This window comes from Rhipicephalus microplus, chromosome X (genome assembly GCF_043290135.1).
Source record: "Rhipicephalus microplus isolate Deutch F79 chromosome X, USDA_Rmic, whole genome shotgun sequence".
Taxonomy (NCBI): Eukaryota; Metazoa; Arthropoda; class Arachnida; order Ixodida; family Ixodidae; genus Rhipicephalus; species Rhipicephalus microplus.
Window position 1 is genome coordinate 445293741 of NC_134710.1, and position 21779 is coordinate 445315519.

General features: G+C 40.1%; 1 long non-coding RNA gene across 2 annotated transcripts; it reads right to left on the bottom strand.

The window, feature by feature from the left end:
- Positions 1-2363: 2363 nt before the first annotated feature.
- On the bottom strand, positions 2364-13822 carry LOC142776619 (uncharacterized). 2 transcript variants are annotated; one of them, XR_012887684.1, is made up of 4 exons: positions 13570-13822; positions 10563-10672; positions 6818-7027; positions 2364-2679 (listed from the first exon to the last, which is right to left on the bottom strand). It is a non-coding gene; the product is annotated as an uncharacterized LOC142776619 (long non-coding RNA). The 2 variants fall into 2 exon arrangements; XR_012887683.1 differs by having other exon boundaries at positions 2364-7027.
- Positions 13823-21779: the final 7957 nt, after the last annotated feature.

Consider the following 21779-nt stretch of genomic DNA (forward strand, 5'->3'; position numbering starts at 1 on the left):
CTTCTCGAAAACTGCAGGCGCGGTTTCCGCTGGGAATTGTGTAGTGTATTGGGGTGATAACAAAGCTTGAGGAATGGAACGTGACATTATATATATATATATATATATATATACACATACATACATATATATATATATATATATATATATATATATATATATATATATATATATATATATATATATATATATATATATATATATATATATATATATATATATATATATATATATATATATATATATATATATATATATACAGGGTGCGGCGATGGCGTAGTGATTAGAGCATCCGCCTCGCATGCAAGAAGTCCGTGGTTCAAATCCCGGTGCCGCGCAGTTCCCAACCGGAAAAAAAATCCGCGTGTTGATGGAACTGCATTAAGAGGCCTGGGGTGCGGCCTCACCGGTAACCACCGCCGGGAACGCACTCCCTCACCAGAGAAGAATTGGCCACCCTGGTGCAGTATCTGGCCACTACCTCCCACATGCATACTTCAAATAACTCACGGCCCTCAGTTCCAAGCAGCTGCGAAGAAACTGACCATGGCGGCGGTCAGACCTGCAACGCAGCAGAGGGTGCTAGGAATCTCTGGACTACAGGCTGCCATTGGAACCGGAAATTGGCAACGTTTAACGCTAGAACCTTATCTAGTGAGGGAAGTCTAGCTGTACTATTCGAGGAGCTAGAGGGTGTTAAATGGTATATAATAGGGATCAGTGAGGTTAGGAGGACAGATGAGGCCTATACTGTGCTACAGAATGGGCACGTCCTTTGCTATCAGGGCTTGGCAGACAGAAGAAAACTGGGAGTGGGGTTCCTAAATCATAGAAACATAGCTGGCAACATAGAGGAATACTATAGCATTAATGAAAGGGTGGTAGGTATTGTAATTAAAGTGAATAAAAGATACAAGAGGAAGGTAGTGCAGGCTTACGCACCTACATCCAGCCATGATGACGCTTCAGTTGAAAGCTCCTATGAAGACGTGGAATCGGCAATGAGTAAGGTAAAAACACAGTATATTATAGTGATGGGCGACTCTAATGCAAAGGTAGGGAAGAAGCAGCCTGGAGACCAGGCAGTAGGAGATTATGGCATCGGCACTAGAAACGCCAGAGGAGAGCTACTAGTAGAATTCGCAGAACGCAATAATTTGCGGATTTTGAATACCTTCTACCAAAAACGAGAAAACCGCAAGTGGACATGGAAAAGCCCTAATGGCGAAAATAAGAACGAAATAGACTTTATAATGACTGCACATCCAGGAATCGTGCAGGATGTGGAAGTGGTTGGCAAGGTACGATGCAGTAACCATAGAATGGTACGGTCTCGAATTCGCCTAGACTTGAAGAAGGAACGATAGAAACTGATACGCAAGAAGCCAATCAATAAGCTAGCACTGAGAGGGAAAGTACAGGAATTCAGAGTGTCGCTGCAGAACAGGTACTCGGCTCTTAGTGAGGAAACCAACCTTAGCGTAGATACAATGAATAATAATCTGACGAGTATCATTACGGAGTGTGCAGTGGAAGTTGGAGGCAGGGTAGTTAACAGTACACTGGCAAGCTTTCCCAGGAAACAAAGAACCTAATTAAGAAGCGTCAAAGCATGAAAGTGTCAAGTACAACAGACAAAATAGAACTGGCAGAGCTTTCGAAGTTGATTAATAAACGTAAAGTATGCAATGTAAGAAGGTATAACATGGAGAGAATTGAACACGCTCTGAGAAACGGAGGAAGCGTCAAAGCAGAGAAGAGGAAACTTGGGATAGGCAAAAGTCGGATGTATGCGCTAAGGGAAAAAGAAGGCAAAATAACTACCAATATGAATAGGATAGTTAAAATAGCGGAGGAGTTTTATAGAAATCTTTACCCCTACTGAAACGTTCCGTAAGATGCGGAGACCTCACATACGGAATTATTGGAATATGGAAGACGTATGATGCGGACTCCGCATAAGACGTATGATGCGGACTCCGCATCTTATGGAAAGACGTATCATGCGGAAATTACTGAAATGTGTGCATGTTACGTCTGAATCTAGTGCAAAGCAATATAATGTGTAAATTGTATAGACGTCCACATCTTGAGTACATGCAATACTGTGTACAAATCACAATATTTCTTAAATGTGCATGATGAGGGATTGAATCATCGGCATCTAGCTTACTGATTGTTGTGATGCAGAAGAAAATTACCTTTTAAATAAAACACATTACAAAACTACTAAATTAACATGCTAGCGATCATAAATGGTGGTTACATTGCAACACATTAATGCAGTGTTCTATGCAAGACTTAAAGAACTTATAAAGTTATTATTATCAATAGAGAAGCATTAATATACACATCAGCCCTGCTACAATCAATATGTTTTTTATTTGTCTGTATGCTCCAGCTGTGAATAGTGACATTGCAGTTTGATCGTACACAAATGAGGTGACTGCACCGCAATTTCACGAGCTCCACCTAAGCCACAGGATGGTGGCACAATGTAACAGCAATTTTAAAACGAAATGTTTAAACATAAATAATAATCATAGCACTGTGAAAGTGTGGCGCTGTGTTTATCTCATGAATGCCTTGTGGAGATCGGCGAAATGCTGCTTGAGGCTCCGGCACCACTGTAAATTTGGAAGGTCACTGCGATAGAACTTATGTGTCCTTCATAGGTACCTGGAAATGAAAATAATTGGCACAAATAATGTCAGAGACACATGTTAGCACAATAGTTTACATGCACAAGAAATATAACACACAGAATGAAACTGAAAATTTAAGGCACACAATCCTTCATGTTATGCATATGTGAATAATAGAAGGAATGAGTGTATAAATTAGTTCTGCCACATCAAAAAAAACAGCATGCTTATCACAGTGAAAATAACTAGGTTGTCACGATTAGATAATCGATTATTATGTCCTTATGAAATTATGATTTAAACGCTTCCTGCACAGTAAAACTTTAGAAACTGCAAGTGAAAGCTCTCAGTGTTCATTTAATAGTGTGTGCATGTACATCTGCTGCCTTTATACTATACAGTTTGTGCACAAAATTGGCATCTTGAACAATTTTGAGAGTTAAACCTAGGCAACTTATGAAGGTTAAAATCACCATGAAAGCTAGCAGGACCAGGCAGGTGCCATTAAAAATCTGTGCAAGCCAGATAACTATAACCGAACTGCACACATATAGGGGAGCAAGAGTAACAGTAATTCGGCTGCTGACCCGCATGTCGCGGTATCAAACCCCGGCTCCATTTCGGATGGAGGCAGAAATGCTGTAGGCACGTGTGCTCAGATTTGGGTGTACGTTAAAGAACCCCAATTGGTCGAAGTTTCCAGTGCCCTCTACTACGGTGTCTCTCATAATCATATAGTGGTTTTCGGACGTGAAACCCCACATATAAATCAAGAATAACAGAAATAAACTGCCAACAGAAAAGTTGGTTGCATGTGCTATCTGTAAGTGCTTACACCTTACTACATACAGCATGCTCATTCCATTTTAAATACCGATATTGAAAATAACTGCTCTATTAGGAATGTAAAAGGTAAAGTAGAACTGAACGACTCTACAAAAAGTGACCCTATTATGACATCACGTTTTCTTATAACAAAATTGACTGAGACTCTCAAATATCATTATGCAAGGAAAAAATCTTCAAAAGAACAATCAAGTTTGAAGTCATAATTATTTATATGTCTCCTATGACTATAACCAAGAAATCGACCTCAACATGGCTAATGTTAGTTTTTAAGGCCTATGTTCACTAGACAATGAACTATACCACAAAAAGCACAGCGTTCAGGCAAAGCACCACACAAAAAAAGAAAGCAGTCCTTTTTGTTATTACCTACAATGCCTTTAAAATGGTATTTTTACCTCTACTTTTCGCTTTTTATCTAAGTAACTGGTGTGAAACAAGTTAGCTGAAAATGCACTGTGCCTCCAAAACCTGTTGGTTGAATCTGAATTTTAAAAAAATGGCGAAGCTTGCACTAAATTAGGCTCCACAAGCCTTGAAACAGTGAGACTACATGACTCTTAGGACTACTTTAGTTACTTGTGTTTTGTTTCTGGGCCTAAGCATAAAGACAAGGGCTTAACTGAATTGCTGCTAACAAACAAATGCTTTCGAAATTGCCCGAGCGTCAAAGGATGCTCATCCATTTGTTGTTTTTTGCACTGGGCTATTCTACACCAAACATACAAACCATACTGCCTGGCGACCATCACAGATGTATAGTTTAAAAAATGATGGTAATTTACTCTTCTGAAAATAGTTATTTGCAGAAATGTTTTGAAGAGAAAAGAGTAGTGGTCACGTGGGTACCTTCAGAATTTCGCAGAATGTCGTGCGGGTGTTATTTGTGAGAAAAATTTCAAAGTACCGCTTTTTCTTGCCACATCAAATTTGATCTACATATTAAGTAAAGATGCTTCTTAAAGTATTCGAAGTCAAGTAACATTAGTGCAATTTTTCTGCTACATAGGCTTTGAAGAATTCCGCCAAACTGTTTATCGTTTGCATTTCTTGTATGGCAATACTGCATTTTGTATGAATATTTGAGCCACAAATACTCACTGCACAGAAGTTATATTTTACGAAAAAAATAATGTTAGGTCCAGATTACAAATATCACTATATAATCGTTTTTGTCCACATTGAGATGCAATTTGAGCTGTGTGTTTGTCTAATTGAAAATTACTTTTACATGTAAGTTGAAAGCAAATAAACAGTTCTTGTTACATGGCAAGTGTTATCATTACAAATTTTGTTTAAATGAGGAAAATGATTTTTGAAGTATCCTATTGAGGGCCATGGGGAACTTCGGAACGAAAGCTGTCGTACATCAAATGCAGAAAACAGCCATCATAAGAAAACTTCAAAAATTCATTTCTACTTTAAGACAAAGTGCAATCATATAACTTGCCATATAAAGAGAACTACTTCCTTGCTTTTTGATGTGGCGAAAAAATTGCACTAATATTACTGAGCTTCATGCACTACACACAAGCACCTTTACTTAATACCAAGACCGAATTTGGTGTAGAAGAGGCAGTATTTTTGAAACACTTTACTTTTTACAAACAACACCCAGACGACATCCTGGGAAGTCCAGAAGGCACCAACGTGGCCTAATATTTTGTTCTCTGCGATATACTTTAGCATTTTGCTGTTTTCAGAAAAATACAGTAAACGAGCACAATAATTTTTTTTACAAAACACATTTAGGATGGTTGGCAAAATGGCTGGGATGTTTGATGCGTAATTGCCTCACTGCCAGCATTTATTCTTCCGAAGCTCAAGCTATCACCTCTCTGTTACTGCCTCCCTCACATACAATGCCTGCATAGGAAAGAAAAAGAAAGGCAGGTCCGACAAAGTTCACAAGGCAAGATATTTTCATGTTGGATAAGTTCATTACCATAAACAGCAGCAAAATAACATTCATTTTGAGTAGTCCAAGACACAAGCTATATACCAGCATCTAAGAGCCAAGCACAAACTTTTCAATTGAACATGTGTGGTGATAGACAGGAAGCACTTATTGCAAGACTGATCAGTCTGTAATTAACTAAATGAAGTACAATGCACTGTTCAATCCAACACCACATAGGCATCTTTGCTATAGCAAAGCATGTGTCATTGATTCATGCACTAGATGGGACAATGCAAATGTAACAAAAAAGGTGAAAAAATAAAACAAGGGAAAAAAAGATGAAAAGGGGGGATGCAAAGTAGGAGCAGTGTAGCACTACTTTTACTTTGCATTCCCCTTTTTTTCTTCTTTTTTCTTCTTTTCTATCATTTATCTTTTTTTTGCTTCCCTTACCCCCAACCTCCAACAGGAGAACACTTTGTATCAGCGCAACCTAACTTGAAAAGAAGCAAGGGCTGCACTCTTCTGCGTTATAGGTTTTTTTTTTCGGACAAACATTTCCAACAGGCACACACGCCTATACCAATAGATGATGTCATTACTGACCCCATTTAAACTAACACGCCAAGGATGACAAGGTGACTTCTAAAAATAGGTCCTCCTATCGTAACATCGGCCAGCCTGTCTGAAGCACTTCTACTGTTCACCCTGATTACCCCACTAGATGTTTCCATCTGTCGACTCACATCTTCATTTTGGATAACACTAAGACGAGCTTACATTGATGAATACGCACGAAAGTTTAGTGATGTATCATGTATCAGATTAAGCAACTCTGTTAAAAAATTGTTGATAGCTTGCTTCCAGGCTTTTTATACTGTAGCCTGAAACTTCGTAATGTCTTCTATGCACATGAACCAGATTGACAACGTAATGCACAACATGCTTAAGAATACTGCGAGGAACAAGATAACGACAAAACGACCAGCCACCCAAAATTTTCGCTGTACATGTTTATAAAATGTTCATGTACCCCAAACGAGGTGCTTATGATACAAGCCGAAAAAACCTACAAATAGGGCCTTGGAGTCTTCTGGAAGTAGAGGTGTTGCATTTTTTCTGTAGAGGGCTTTACACCCATAAGTGAGGAACAAAACTCCTGTATAATGAAGAATGTTGGCAGCTATCAGTTATAGAAAAACCTAATGCAGCTAATCTTCCCCGACACATCTGTACATTTAGAGAGGTGACGTAGCTTCTGTGATTCTGGCAGTAACTCCAACAGGACCAGTGCGAAAATTGGCACTACTTGGCTAGACAAATGTCCAAACATGCCTGCCCGACTCCCTCTAGCCATCCTGGCTGAATCTGACACATGATTTCTTAACTGGTGGCTGGACAAAAACAAAACCACTGAAGCACTCACAATACACAGCGTGAAGTTCCTCTGGAGTGGTCAACTTCGTCTTCTGCGATGAAAGAGCAGCACAGTGTACTGATAAGGCACTCCTTGCAATGGTTTTCAATGCCACACAGTGACCTTGCTGTTCCTGTCGAAGAGAGCTTCGGGAGCTTGGAGGGTGCTTGCTCTTTTCTGGGGGCTGCAGCCGCTCCTCGTTTTCTGCTCAAGGTCAACCTGCATAAAGTTGTAGACGAGGCTTTAAGAGTTGTATATAATGATATACAAATTTTCGCTGAACACACATTTCCTCGTGGCACACTGAGGAATTTCTTATAAAACTTAAGGCCTCGCATATGCAAACATTTACAATCGATCCGAAGATGCACTCGACTCTAAAGAAGCAAGTTTGTTATGTAGTGTATATAAAGAAAGGTCATTCAGCACAACCACAACTACAGTTGCACACGAAAACGACATTTTACACGATCCTGTTTATTTACATGGTCCATTTTATTTTATTTACACGGTCCATTTTACACGGTCCTGTTTTACACGATCTGGTCTGCATGAACTCTTGAAGCGGGCACCATATAGGTTGAAAGACACACACAGACTTTGAGAAAAACCTAGTTTCCCGTGGAGCATCCTCTTGCACTATAACAACACATCTGAATCTAATTAGTTGGTCAGAACGAGGTGAAAACAGCCCGCACTTGAAAAGCACGGGCAGAAGGAATGACGCCTGCACCCTGTGCTTTCTGTACATTCTCGTTGAGGGTGCAGTTTTCACCTTATCCTTATGCAATTTCGCATTTATAACATTGTTCACTGTATAATCTTTGTGGCGTTAAAGTGTGTGATACCGTCATGTGTATCCCATGTAATTTATAAAAATAGAATACAAAATAGCTTGATTCAAAAATAACAAAGTGCATCCAGCGCCATGTCCTGTAGCCATTCTTTAGGCAAGTGGCAGAATGATTTATTCTTCAAAACATATCTTACTTGTAACCACTACAAGAGCTAACTCGTACACTGGCACATTCTGTTTGCCTCTTCAGATTATAAGGTACCTTTTTTACACCAGAAAATCTTCAAGAAGAATAGTGTTGTAATTGTGAAGAAAGAAAAGTAGAAGAAAAAAAAGATATTGATTGATTTGTGGGGTTTAACGTCCCAAAACCACCATATGATTATGAGAGACGCCGTAGTGGTGGGCTCCGGAAATTTTGACCACCTGGGGTTCTTTAACGTGCACCCAAATCTGAGTACACGGGCCTACAACATTTCCGCCTCCATCGGAAATGCAGCCGCCACAGCCGGGATTCGAACCCACGACCTGCGGGTCAGCAGCCGAGTACCTTAGCCACTAGACCACCGTGGCGGGGCAGGAAAAAAAAAGATAACCTGCCCTGTACAGGGACCGAGCCTGCGAACTTCGAATAACATGTCCGATGCTCTATCAACTGAGCTACCATGGCGGCTATCCCTCTTCCATTTTGTACGGTATATATGTGCATTTATACATGGAAGAGTCAGTCAGCGCTGCCTGTTACCATTATGGCGAGTGTGGGACACCTTTTTTTTGCCTACTGGCAATTACATTACGATTGCAATTACGTTACGATTACTTCCAATATCCCTATACTTCTTTGGCAGCATTATGCATCTGTCCGTTCTCAGAAAATCTGCTAGTCACAGGAGGAGGCAATAGTTCGACCTCCCACCTAAATGCATGTACTTGAATACATGCACAACTGATCAAAAAAAAAAAACAAGTCACACACCGCTAAGATTACTGAGATTCACTGTTTCAGATTCATGAGTAAAGGAAAGAACTATAAATTTAAGGGTTTGTTGTCTTTGTTGAACACATTATAATGAGAACTAGCAGACAATGATGCCAAACAAACTATAGGTGATGTTATCAAAAATAAATTTCACAAAATTGTGAAAAGAAAAGTGAACGAAAACGTAACTTGGCGGCAAGTTACTAATGGGTTGACATTTTTTGACAATTGAATTGACATTACTTTTTATAACATCCCTATATTTTCCTGAGTAATGTTGTCGGGTAATTCTCATTATTAGAGTGGTGAGTAGGCTGACAAAGAAAGTATATGGCATTGATACTTCTTTTGAACACCTAAATGTTTGAGGAACTTAAAAGAGTGGAAGCTACTTTGAGTAGACCCGAATATATAGTTGGAGCGAAAAAAAAAACGTACACATTTTTACCAGGCTTTTTAACCTATTTTGAGACATAAAAGTGTATGCTGCCAGTAATGTTAAGTACCATTACTTTTGTCACACTATGCACTGTAGCAGGTGTAGTTAGAGTGGTGATAGTGAAGGATTAATCAAGCACGCCACCAACTGCGTTCACATCAATGGTCGCGTATTTTAAAAATAAACTTGCTGTATAGTAAAAAAAAATTTAGAGCATTTATGATTTTATCCAGATCAAGTTAAACCGACTGGGTAAGCAAACCATTTGCATAAAATCAAAAGGCATAAAGTGATTCATGTATTATAACTATGTGAACAATTTCAGCAATGCAGGGCAAAGTGACAACAGTTCTATTAAAAACCCCTCTCATTATAACATGCATGAAAAGCACCACACCAGAATATTTTATAGTGCATGTAATATCGAGACTACTAGACTGTCTATTGACCTTTTAGAAGAAGAGTATCTCCTTCACATTCAAGGGGCAACCACTTAGCCTTTTCCTGAGCTTTTCTGTGAATATTTCCTGAATTTCAGATATCATTAGGATTGATTTAGAGTAAACAGATTTCGCTTACGCATTGAAACCTAGTTCTGTATGTAACTGCAATTATGGGTGCCAAACCATCTCCAATTAATTTTTAACATTTCACTTATTTTTTAACTGCAGCAGCACAACTAGCTATGGGTGCCCAAAAAGTAGCAAGAAACAATACCTTTACCTCTTTGAGCCTTTTGGAAGTGTTCAGCTTCTCAGTGCTCACCTTACAACATTTTTTTTTAAATACGTGTTTGTATGCCCACTGCTCTTGCTCCTTGTACAGTGAGGAGGAGCACATGGCAAGAGACAAGAAAGAAGCATAGCGAAAAAAAGCGAAATAAGCGAGGACCTCTTTTATATCGTACAATGTGTGTAACATTACTATTGCGACCACATATAGACAAATTATCACGGCTATGTATCCATTGTAGAGTCATACACAGCTGCAACACCACGACTAAATTTCAACCTTGTGTTGGTTTAGGATCCCTTTATAGTGGCAAGCTAATGATATCTGCATTTGTTTGGCACATACTAAGATGCAGTGAAATGTGATATGGTAATCTCATTTAGAATGCACGTATGGTATATGTGCCCACAAGTAACTCTGGTTGCAAAGCAATATGGCAGGGCCTAAACAGACGTCACCGACCACTCCAATCTGAACTTGCCTTTGCTACTTGCCCATTATCATCCCAGCAAAAAATGAATAATTGAATCTGCTACAGATAAGTGCTAGCTTATGCTAAGGACCAAGTATGAAGGGTGTTTTGTCATTATTGAGATCAGTTATTTGTTCAAGAACACTTGCTGTCAAACACAAATACATTGCTGTCGAAGCATCAAGACTCAAATATAAAGCAAAAAGAAGTGTCTCTTTAAAAATTACAGGCCACAAGGCAAGATAAATATTTGATATACTTGGGATGTAAGGCACGCACAAGAGGTGCTGCCATATTATACTTTTACTTGTGTTGAAACCTGCTTGCTTTACTCACCTAACACATCTGTAAAGATGCCGTGAAAACACCAAGGAGCTGATACAGCAAGGTTGAACACATGTCCAGGGATTCCACCATTCCTAAGCAGCCCTACAGCCTCCACAGTCCTGCAACCATTTGTAAGATAAATATAGTTCTACCCAAAGTTCTTGGTTTACAGACACACATGCAAGACGCATAACCACTCTATAGGAAGTTTGCATGATAATGCGCTGGGTAGCAAAACGGATGCCAATATCAAGTATCCCGGCCTGCCGCTTCTTTCTTTCCGTTCTTAATTAATCAATCCATGGTTATTAAATGTTCCCCCAATATGAAGTGTGCTGGCAGTCCGGTGAAGAATTGCAATGTATTTAGAACACAGTCCAATTCATGGCAAGTAAGCATGCAATAGCGTTTTGTCAGCTCTTCGAGAAAAGAGCATGAAGTTTAGCTAAAACCCATGTTTTTTATAAACACCATTCAATTTGATATAAAAGTTGTGAGCATTATGTAAAGGAACACGGATTCATGTTTAATCAATGATTTCTTATAATGTACTGATATGAATGCAACTAACTGAATATGAAACGATCAATTTTGCTCGAGAATTTAGAGTTATGAACACTATCGCACTTGCCTGCTGCATCTTGTCCAAAACAGCGGCAAGATAGGCTAGTTTGTGTAGGTGAGTAGTAATGAGCAGTGCAAAGTAACAACAAGAAACACCAGTAACAACAGTATGGGGCAAGCACAGACTGCCAACTGTATAATTTATTACACAAAAGTTCGCCTGAATACCAGTCAGACAACTTGTGCAAATGAAGGTCCAGTTGGGCATGAACAAGTTACGAAATCAACAATGCCTGCTTTCACTAACAGGACCCTCATTCACATAAAGTATGCAGCGATAGGCCCCTACCGAGGTACGTCACAGCATGATGTCACTGGCACATGTAAAAGGTGTGGCTGGAAAAACTATCCCGCTGGTGGCTCAGCCCGGTACAGTCGTGCAGTGTTTGGGGCAAGTTTTAATTTTTTAAAGCTTACACTTCACGTTACAATGTCGACATTAGCTGTAGTATGTGTCAGCAAACATCCAGCAAACATCTGGTAAACTGTGTGGTAAAATATTTGCCACGCTGTCTGTTTATCTTGAAGAAGTGAACACACGTGGTGGCCTGTGCGAGCAACAGCGGCATAGTCTTCAAAAATGTGCACTGTTGATTGCGGCATGTAGTGTGCATTGAAAGGTATTGAGAATATCGGTTCAACTGAGAATACTGTGTGGTGTGTGCAGTGTCAATAACAATGTGTCTTGTTTACGAAGACTAGCACTCATGGCAGGGACCGGTCGATGAAAAAACTTGATTCGACATTTTAGTCAAGGTAAATATGCACTTGACGTGACCATCTGCGAGTGAGTACATCTCGGTGTTTGCGCTGTGTGCAGAAAAAATTGCAAGGTCACCGGGCTGGAAGATACCATTTGCTGAAGCTGCATGTATGAATCGCCCCGACGAGTACGCAAGCTCAATAAAGGTATAACTCGTTTTATCGAAGGCCTCACATGTCTTCATGTAATAAGCAGAGATTCTTGTTTCACGTATACTCAGTACCTTTACCGCTCGATATTCATAAAGTGACAATGCACACTACAAGTCTGTGTGTTAGATCCTAAGGGAGCAATGTAAATATGCAAATAAGTTGTAGGTGTTAGACGCAGAGATGTAACTGCACAAAAGATTACGTATATATTAGGCTACAGGTTTAGAATCGCATACATATCGGTGGTCTATCTGGAACGTCACAAACAACTTCCTTGCCAACCAGCCCTTGCACAGTGGGAGGGAATGGCTGGCGCGGTGCTCAAAGTGACGTCACACTATTTGCAAATATAGAGAGGTTTTTTACTTAGGCAACATTTTGCACAATACATTTTTTATATGCAAGACTGTTCTCGTCCCACATTGATCATACTGATGTCTTTTGTTCTTACTTTGTGCTGTGAGTTACTAGGCATTTAGTCACCATGATCTTTAAAAGCTAATTTCAGTGTTCTCTCTCATATTGCTGACAACTTTGTTGTTGCATAAATTGGGCAAAAAAGCAACACAGAAAGGCTGTCACAATAAATACACCAACATGGGTATTCTCCTGCAAACAAAAGTCGGCACTGGTCCTGTCATTACCCGTCTTCCTTCTCTCTTTGCCTTGTTTGTGCTGAAACAGCCAAACACCTGATGAGTTAGATGAGAAATATTAACGCATCAAAACTATAAGTGCTTGCATCAGCAACTACACAACAGCGTGATAACCGCACCCCTGCCACACAACAGTGAAACATATTTTGAACATGCTGGCAGTGTACTATTTTATAAAAAGCAACTCTGGCAGATTACAAAATCTCACATTGTGCATGCAAGTTTTCTTCAAAGTCAGGTGTACAATGTAGGTGCTGGCCGGTACATTATTAGTTACAAGCAAAGGCGTCTTGCAGGTACACATGCAGATTGCACGAACACCTCTCTCTCTCTCTCTCTACACTAGGCACACACATTATATCTTTCAACAAGCACACGCCACTGTTTAGGGGCATAATAACGCTCTACCGTGAACGTATGCTAATCAACCCACTTAGGCGGTTGGCTAGGTGAATCGAGCCAAGATACAAATTGTATCGCCCGCGAACGTAAACAAAATGCTGCTTTGCATGAAATGGCACTGCAGGCTTCGTTTAATCAACAACGTAGCAAGCGCCGTGTGCGTCTTCCTCACTACATTGCACATATGAAAAAATCGATCACCATACACATGCACGTTGCCGCAGTTGTCTCGAATTAGCTCCAGTAAGGCCGCGCCGATGCGCCATGGCTCTGCTGGCGTTAGCGTTGTCAAAGCGAATCGGCAACCGCACTCGCAAAGGCGCGTAAGGTTGCCGTTTCGCGACGCCTGGTTCGAGTGCAGCAACACACACTTGCACTGAGTGGCATACTTGGTCTACATAAAAAAGTGTCCCCCTTACCTTTAGTTCCTTTCACACTGTCCTGAGGGAAGCGACCACAGGCGTCAGCCGTCACCTCGGAGTCCTTCGAGCGCCCGCCCAACCCGCCGATTCCTTGGACGACTCGCACTTGATCCGCACTCGGACAACCGCGGGAATAGGGCGCAATCTTAGCACATCACACGAACGAGGAACGGCGCTTCCTTGCGTAAATTTAACATTTCGTGCTCTCGTGTGTAGCAGCGAGAACACATGAGACACGCACCGAAACGGCATGCTCACAGAAACAAAGAAGACAAACAACATGTGGCTTTAGCTGTGAATGGATTTGACTTGGATAGCTGTGTGAGAAAAATAAAAAAAAACATCTGTCGCTGCTATAAACTGAAAAAATAATGTATGTTATCTGGCAAAATAACTTTAAAAGTGATAAACGGTTATTCAAAAAACAAGTTACAACTTATGAATATTTTCGCAGGTCTTTGTTTTGTTTTTGTTCTAGCAGACGACAGCCTCCTACTGCTTCTACGACAGACGTAGTGCGGTTTCACGTTCGGTGCGTGTCGCCGACGCAAAGCTCTACAGTAGTGATATCACAGTTATCAATTCTCAATGAATCATAGGATGGCTACAAAGCAGTAACATTTTGACATAGTGCAGTACGCAATCTTTCAAGGTATGACATTTCTTTGCTCTGAAGCAAATCGAAGCAAGCCTGCCGGCGCAATCAGCTGATGTCGCCGCTACGCGAGGCATGGTCGTGCGCAATAGCGTCGCGCCCCGCGCTCGATGTGTCATCAAGCGATAGAGCTACTAAGTGGAATACAGCTAGATGCAGGGATTAATGGCGTATCACTCTAATTCCCTGTGGTGGCCGACTCAATCGCATGAGAGCCCCGGGAAACAACCTTCAACTGCTCAAGCTTGTGTGTGGGTGTAAAAATACTTGTTTTCATCCGCGGCGGTGCAGCAATCTATAGTTGAAAGACATGCGAAAAGCATGTGACGTATATACAATCCCAAAACATATGCACACAACAATAGATACGATCGCATATCATACATAAATATACCAACACATAGCGTGTAAAAAGCAAATTTATATACATAACTTAAACACCAAGACACCTTCAGCGCGAATAGCTTAGCAAGCTAACGCACTCAGTTCACGTACGCGAGCCAAACTAAGTGGCACAGGTTCGAGTCCCGCGAAGTTTAATTTTTTTTTGTTTTTTTTCAACGTTTTTATTGTACTGCTATCTTTTCTAATGCCTTAGGTTCTAAAACAAAATAAAAGCAATATTACGTTCAAGTACGTATGTGGGACTGTGTTTTTTGCGCAACAGTTATTATGATTTTTATTTTCATTATTAATTTTTTTATTTATTTCATAATATAACAAAATTAAGGACTAAGGGGAACAATGGGTCTGATTGATTGTGAAGGGACTCGAGAAGTGAGAAAACTCAAACCAAAAAATTTATTTGAGAAAAAACTGAGCATTTCACAGCCGGACCAGTATCTTCAAGGGTAGGCCCTAGGTGTGCGCGAGACTTGCTATATGACTCATCTCAAGCTGTGGCAGTTGAGGGAAGGCAATATCACCGAGAAGCAGTTACAAAATATATTTTGGTTGATTTTTTTGATTCCTCCAAAATAAGGGCTGCACAATTGTGATCGAGCCAGACCAAGAATTGCGGGCACGAAGTCATCAGACAGAAAATGAATAATGTTGATTGTTTGAAAAATTGCCCTTAATAAAAGGAAGAGTTATGGAGTGCTACGTAGCTTAACTCGCAGTAGGAATTTTATTTATACATATAGATAGTTTAAAATGGACAATGTTGCACACACAGACATTGGTTAAATTTCTTTGCAGCACAGTTGAAGCATCTATGTAGAACTGAAGCATCAAGAGAAGCTCATGCGTCCTCACTTTATTGCGCTTTACATAGCTTGTATGCGTCCATGCAGCCATGATATGATATATATTAAAGCATTTGTTTAACCTATAATCTTCTTATTCATTAAAGCTGGCCCATAAGTTGTGTCTTATGTAGCACTACAATTGAAGCTTAATCTGCATGGTGGTCTGAAACAATGCTTTTGACAATCTCAAAACGACCCAGCTCTATACACAACCATCCGTGCATCAGTGATAAGCACCATTATGTGTTTGTACATATCAGTTGTGCTCTCATACTTAATTATTTTTCTGACCACTTCCTCTGCCCCTACCTCGTTTCTGTCGTGAAGCTGTGGCAAGTTGTGTATAGCTGTATTTATATTGTAGGAGCATATACTATCAATAAAAATTATTTTTAGGCTACATGCAATTAGTTTTCATAGATTTTCATTTCTTTTGTCGGTGCTCAGGAGAGCTAAGCTCATGGCCGATATTTTAAAATGACATTTCTCTTTGCCAATGTTAATGAGAACAGTTTCATTATTATTGACAAGTTCATTCACATTGAATTTAGTTCTCATTATTATTGTTTCTACCAAAAAACGAGCCCTTGAAGTTATGCTTTTTTTGCTTGATTTGTTTTCGTGTGACAGCATGCAAGTAAAATGACAGTTATTGTCATTCCTTGTGAATCACACATTTTCCGTGTGACAGACTTTAGCACCTGGTCATCTACAGAAGTGTTATTCATTCTGGAAAAGGGCGAACAGCGGTGACTGACAACACAGACTAGGCTGCGTTATTCTTTTGTACTATATATGTCACTGTGCATTCATTTATAACTTTATAGAGCTCGGATTTCCTGCTTAAAATGTGACAACTGTAGAGTTTCCACATTTTTGCAACAATCCACATGCCTTTCATACACTATTGCACATTTTCGTACGCACCTTACAAAATCTGTATATTTCCGTAAGACCTTACATTCTGCATTTTCCTTATGAAAGCTTCTGTACACTCCATACACTTTCCTTATCCTTCCATCATGAACTCTCCGTATGCTCCATAAGTTTCCTTATCTTTCCTTATCCTTCCATATACTCCATAAAAAAGCTTTCCATATATGCCATACATTTTCCTTATCTTTCCGTATACTCCATAAAAAGCTTTCCGTATACGCCATACAATTTCCTTATCCTTCCTTATACTCCATAAGAAGCATTCCGTAAATGCCATACAACTTCCGTATATTTCCATAAAACTCCATATTTTTTCCGTATGTAGCATAAGGAAATGTTACGGAGTCCATATATTTTCCGTAAGATTTCATGCGGAACGTTTCAGTAGGGACAGTAGCCGAGACAGCCACGACCTTAATACTATAAGAACTAGCAGTAGCCCAGTTGATACCCCACCAGTAATGATAGAAGAAGTCAGAAAAGCTTTGGAGAGCATGCAAAGAGGCAAAGCTGCTGGTGAGGATCAAATAACATCAGATCTGCTGAAAGAAGGAGGACAGATTGTGTTAGAAAAACTAGCCACTCTGTTTAAGAGGTGTCTCCTGACGGGAAGGGTACCAGAGTCTTAGAAAAACGCTAACATCATCTTAATACATAAAAAAGGAGATGACAAGGGCTTGAAGAATTACAGGCCAATTAGCTTGCTCTCTGTAGTATACAAGCTATTTACAAAGGTAATTGCTAACAGAGTAAAGAAAACATAGAATTCAATCAACCAAAGGAACAAGCAGGATTTTGAACAGGCTACTCAATAATTGACCACATTCATACTATCAATCAGGTATTAGAGAAATGCTCAGAGTATAACCAACCACTATACATATCCTTCATAGATTACGAGATGGCGTTTGATTCAGTAGAAATATCAGGCGTCATGCAGACACTGCGGAATCAGGGCGTAGATGAAGTATATATAAACATTCTGGAAGAAATATACAGGGGATCAACTGCTACCATAGTGCTTCATAAAGAAAGCAACAGAATACCAATCAAGAAGGGTGTAAGGCAGGGGGACACAATCTCCCCATTGCTATTTACCGCGTGCTTACACGAGGTTTTCAGAAGCCTAGAATGGGAACAGTTAGGGATAATAGTTAATGGAGAATACCTTAGTAACCTGCGCTTCGCCGATGACATTGCATTGCTGCGTAACTCAGGGGACAAATTGCAACTCATGATTACGGAGTTAGACAAGGAGAGCAGAAAGGTGGGTCTTAAAATTAATTTGCAGAAAACGAAAGTAATGTAGAACAACCTCGGAAAGGAGCAGTGCTTCGAGATAGGTAATAGTGCACTTGAAGTTGTAGAAGACTATGTCTAGTTAGGGCAGGTAATAACCGCAGAGCCTAACCACGAGTTTGAAGTAACTAGAAGAATAGGAATGTGGTGGAGTACATTCGGCAAGCACTCTCAAATTATGACAGGTAGATTGCCACTATCCCTCAAGAGGAAGGTATATAACAGCTGTATCTTGCCAGTACTTATTTACGGAGCAGAAACCTGGAGACTTACAAAGAAGGTTCAGCTTAAATTGAGGACGACGCAGCGAGAATTGGAAAGAAAAATGGTAGGTGTAACCTTAAGAGACAAGAAGAGAGCAGAGTGGATTAGGGGGAAAACGGGGGTTAAGGATATCATAGTTGAAATAAAGAAGAGGAAATGGACATGGGCCGGGCATGTAGCGCGTAGACAGGATAACCGCTGGTCATTAAGGGTAACTAACTGGATTCCCAGAGAAGGGAAGCGGGTTAGGGGGAGACAGAAGGTTAGGTGGGCAGACGAGATTAAGAAGTTTGCGGGTATAAATTTTATTTTTATTTTTATTTATTTATTTTATTTATACATACTGCAGCCCCTATTAGGGCTATTGCAGGAGTATACATACAAATGATCAGGTGATAACAAGCAGAAACAAAAACATGAGCATATGGCTCAAATTTGTGGTTCATAGTACTACACAAGATACAGAATGAACAGAGCAAGAGCACAGAAAGCAAAAGAACATGGAAATATTTTCTTAACACGCATGTGATATTGCATTCAGAAACTGCTCCAAAGGGAGCCCGCGGGTATCGCCGGGTAGCAAGTTCCAGAGCTCAATAGTGAAGGGAAAAATACTATACTTAAACAAATCAGTTTTGGGGTGAAGTGACGTAATATTTAGCGCATGTTGACTCCTGGTGTGAACAGAGGGTGGTGTGGCAAACTGCAGATACCTGTGGAGCGAGGGCAAGCGCGGCGAATTAATCAAGGTGTACAGGAGCTTTAAGCATTCTGAATGGCGCCTGGCAGATAAAGGAGTTAAACCCAAAGGTGCTAAGTTGGACGTAGGCGAAAAATCCCGGTCATATCTTCGGCAGATAAAACGGACGTCTTTTTTTGTATGGATTCTAGTTTTGCAATGTCGGACGCGTTGTGTGGATTCCACACGACACAACCGTATTCGAGTAATGGCCGTACTAACGTTTTAAATGCTAAGAGCTTGGTTTCTTTTGGTGCTACACGGCGAACGCGCTGTAAGTAACCTAATCTCTTAAGGGCTTTATTATACGTAATATCAATGTGTTTGGACCAGGACATGTTGTGAGTGAAATGAAGGCCGAGGTACTTATATTCCATTTTTCTTGTTAAATAATAACCATCGAATGAGTAGGGAAATATATGAGCGGATGACCGAGTAGAAAATGTCATGCACACAGTTTTTTGGAAATTTACATTCATTTGCCAGGTTTGGCACCAAGTGCAAAAATTGGAAAATGAGTTGTTCAGTTTCTCGTGATCCTCAGCACAAGTAATTTTTTGATAAATCACGCAGTCATCGGCGTATAGCCTAATCTGAGACGTTATATTACCGGATATGTCATTAATAAATAATAAGAAAAGAAGGAGTCCAAGTACTGAGCCCTGCGGAACACCTGAAGTTACATCAGCGGTACTGGATGCCGTTGAGTTAAAAAATACATAGTGCGAGCGGTGCGAGAGAAAACTAGATATCCAACCTACGAGCAGTGGGTTTTTTAATATGAAATTAAGTTTAAGTAAAAGTTTGGAATGGAGAACTGTATCGAAAGCTTTCGATAAGTCAATAAAAATAGCATCTACCTGATAACCCGAGTCAATGGCTTCAATAACATCATGACTAAATTCGGTAAGTTGAGTGATTGTACTGAAACCGCGTCTAAAGCCGTGTTGAAACTGGTTTAGAATATTATTAGCTTCCAGGAATTCTACTATGTGTTTGTATATGACGTGCTCCAATATTTTGCATGAGTGAGAGGTCAAGGAAATAGGCCTGTAATTAGCCGACGAGGATTTGCATCCAGCTTTAAAAAAGGGGAGCACTTTAGCAAGCTTCCATGATAATGGAACTGTTGCTGTTGCTAGGGATTTTTTGTATATTATCATAAGGTAGGGGCTTGTACATGAAGCATATCGTACTAAAAAGTTGTTGGGAATATTATCTGGGCCAGGGCTTTTTTTAGTGTATAAGTTAAGTATCAAGTTTAGAATGCCTTCTTCAGATAAACATACGTCACCAATTGAGGGTGCAGGGTTGGCCAGTGAAAAGGTAGGTGTCTGAAAATTATCAATGGTGAAAGCAGATTTAAATTAGGATATAAATGCATTGGCTATTGTGACGGGATCGCTTGTGGAGGCTCCATCAATGTCCATTGTGTTTAGCTCCGTTGAACTCGGCAAGATGGAGCTCCAAAATTTTCTTGGATTTGTTACCATCAGGTTTTTCATTGTCACTTGGTAATAGAAATCTTTCGCGGCTTTAGTTTTGGCTCTTAATTCCTCTTTAAGTTTATTGAACTCATTTAGTGACGGGTAGGTCTGACGTCTAATCGAACAATGTAGCCTTTTTACGCGACGTGTCAGTTGTAACAACTCCCTCGTCATCCATGGCAACCGAACATTTTTTTATTAGTTTTTATTGTAATAAAGCGGGTGATACAAGAATGCACAAGACTTTCAAAGAAAGAAACTAAATCGTTGACGTCGCTAGATTCATTAAGCCGTTCAAAATTTTCAAATGAAGCCTCTAGAACTGTTAGGATACTGACGTCATCTGCACGGTTAAAGTCATGGTGAGTTGAATACACAATATTCGGTGTGGGTACACGACATGAAAAATGAAATTGGCAGCAGCAAGCACAGGACCGGGTTAACTGGCGGAGACCTCTTTGTCCTGCAGTGGACGTAGTCAGGCTGATGATGATGGTGATATGTGATATATATATATTTATTTATTTATTTATTTATTTATTTAATACATACTGCAGACCACAGTTGTGGTCCTGGCAGGACGAGCACTTGAATAGCACAATAATACAAAAATAGCAAAAGGGACAAAAAATGAAACGGCGGACATTGCATTGCCAATCCAACACAAATAACAACACTAACAAAAAATGGGGCTATACAGTATCTAATAAGTATGGCTCAGCAATGGAATTCCATTCAGCCACGGTACGCGGGAAAAATGAAAATTTGTAAGTATTGGTATGCGCTTGATATGGTGTTAGCGATCTAGGGTTATAGTGCCGCGTGTGTTTTGTGGTCAGGGCGGATATATACAGGGAGGGGTCGATAGCCAATTCATGTTTAGTAAGTGAGCAGAGGAAATCGAGACGAAATTTTTGTCTTCTTAACTGAAGCTTGGGAATGTTATTGGCAATCATTAATTCAGAGGGAGAATCCGTGCGACGAAATTTTGAAAAAATGAATCTGACAGCTTTCCTCTGAATCTTTTCCAATTTATCAATGTTATTTTTGGTATGCGGGTCCCATACTACAGCAGCATACTCAAGTTTTGGTCTAACGTATGAATGGTAGCAAAGAAGTTTAACACTTGGAGGCGAATTACGAAGTTTGTGTCTCAAGAAACACAGTTTTCGAAAAGCGGAGGAGCAGATGTTATCTATGTGCAAGTTCCAGGAAAGATTACTAGTGAACGTTACGCCTAAGTATTTGAAGCTGTTGACTTGGTTCACCGCGCATGATCCCAGTGTGTACTGAAATTGGAATGGAGATTTTTTGCGCGTTATGCGGAGGGAAACAGTTTTCTCTGCGTTGACAACCATGCCCCAATCCCTGCACCAACTGTATATATAGTCCAGGTTTGTGTTAAGTTCTATTTGATCTTGCATGCTGGAGATTTCACGGAATAAAATACAGTCATCTGCAAACAGCCGGACATGAGTGGAGGGTGTAACTACAGTGACGATATCATTGATGTATAACAGAAAAAGCAACGGCCCCAGAACACTACCTTGAGGCACTCCGGATGTGACAGGAAGACA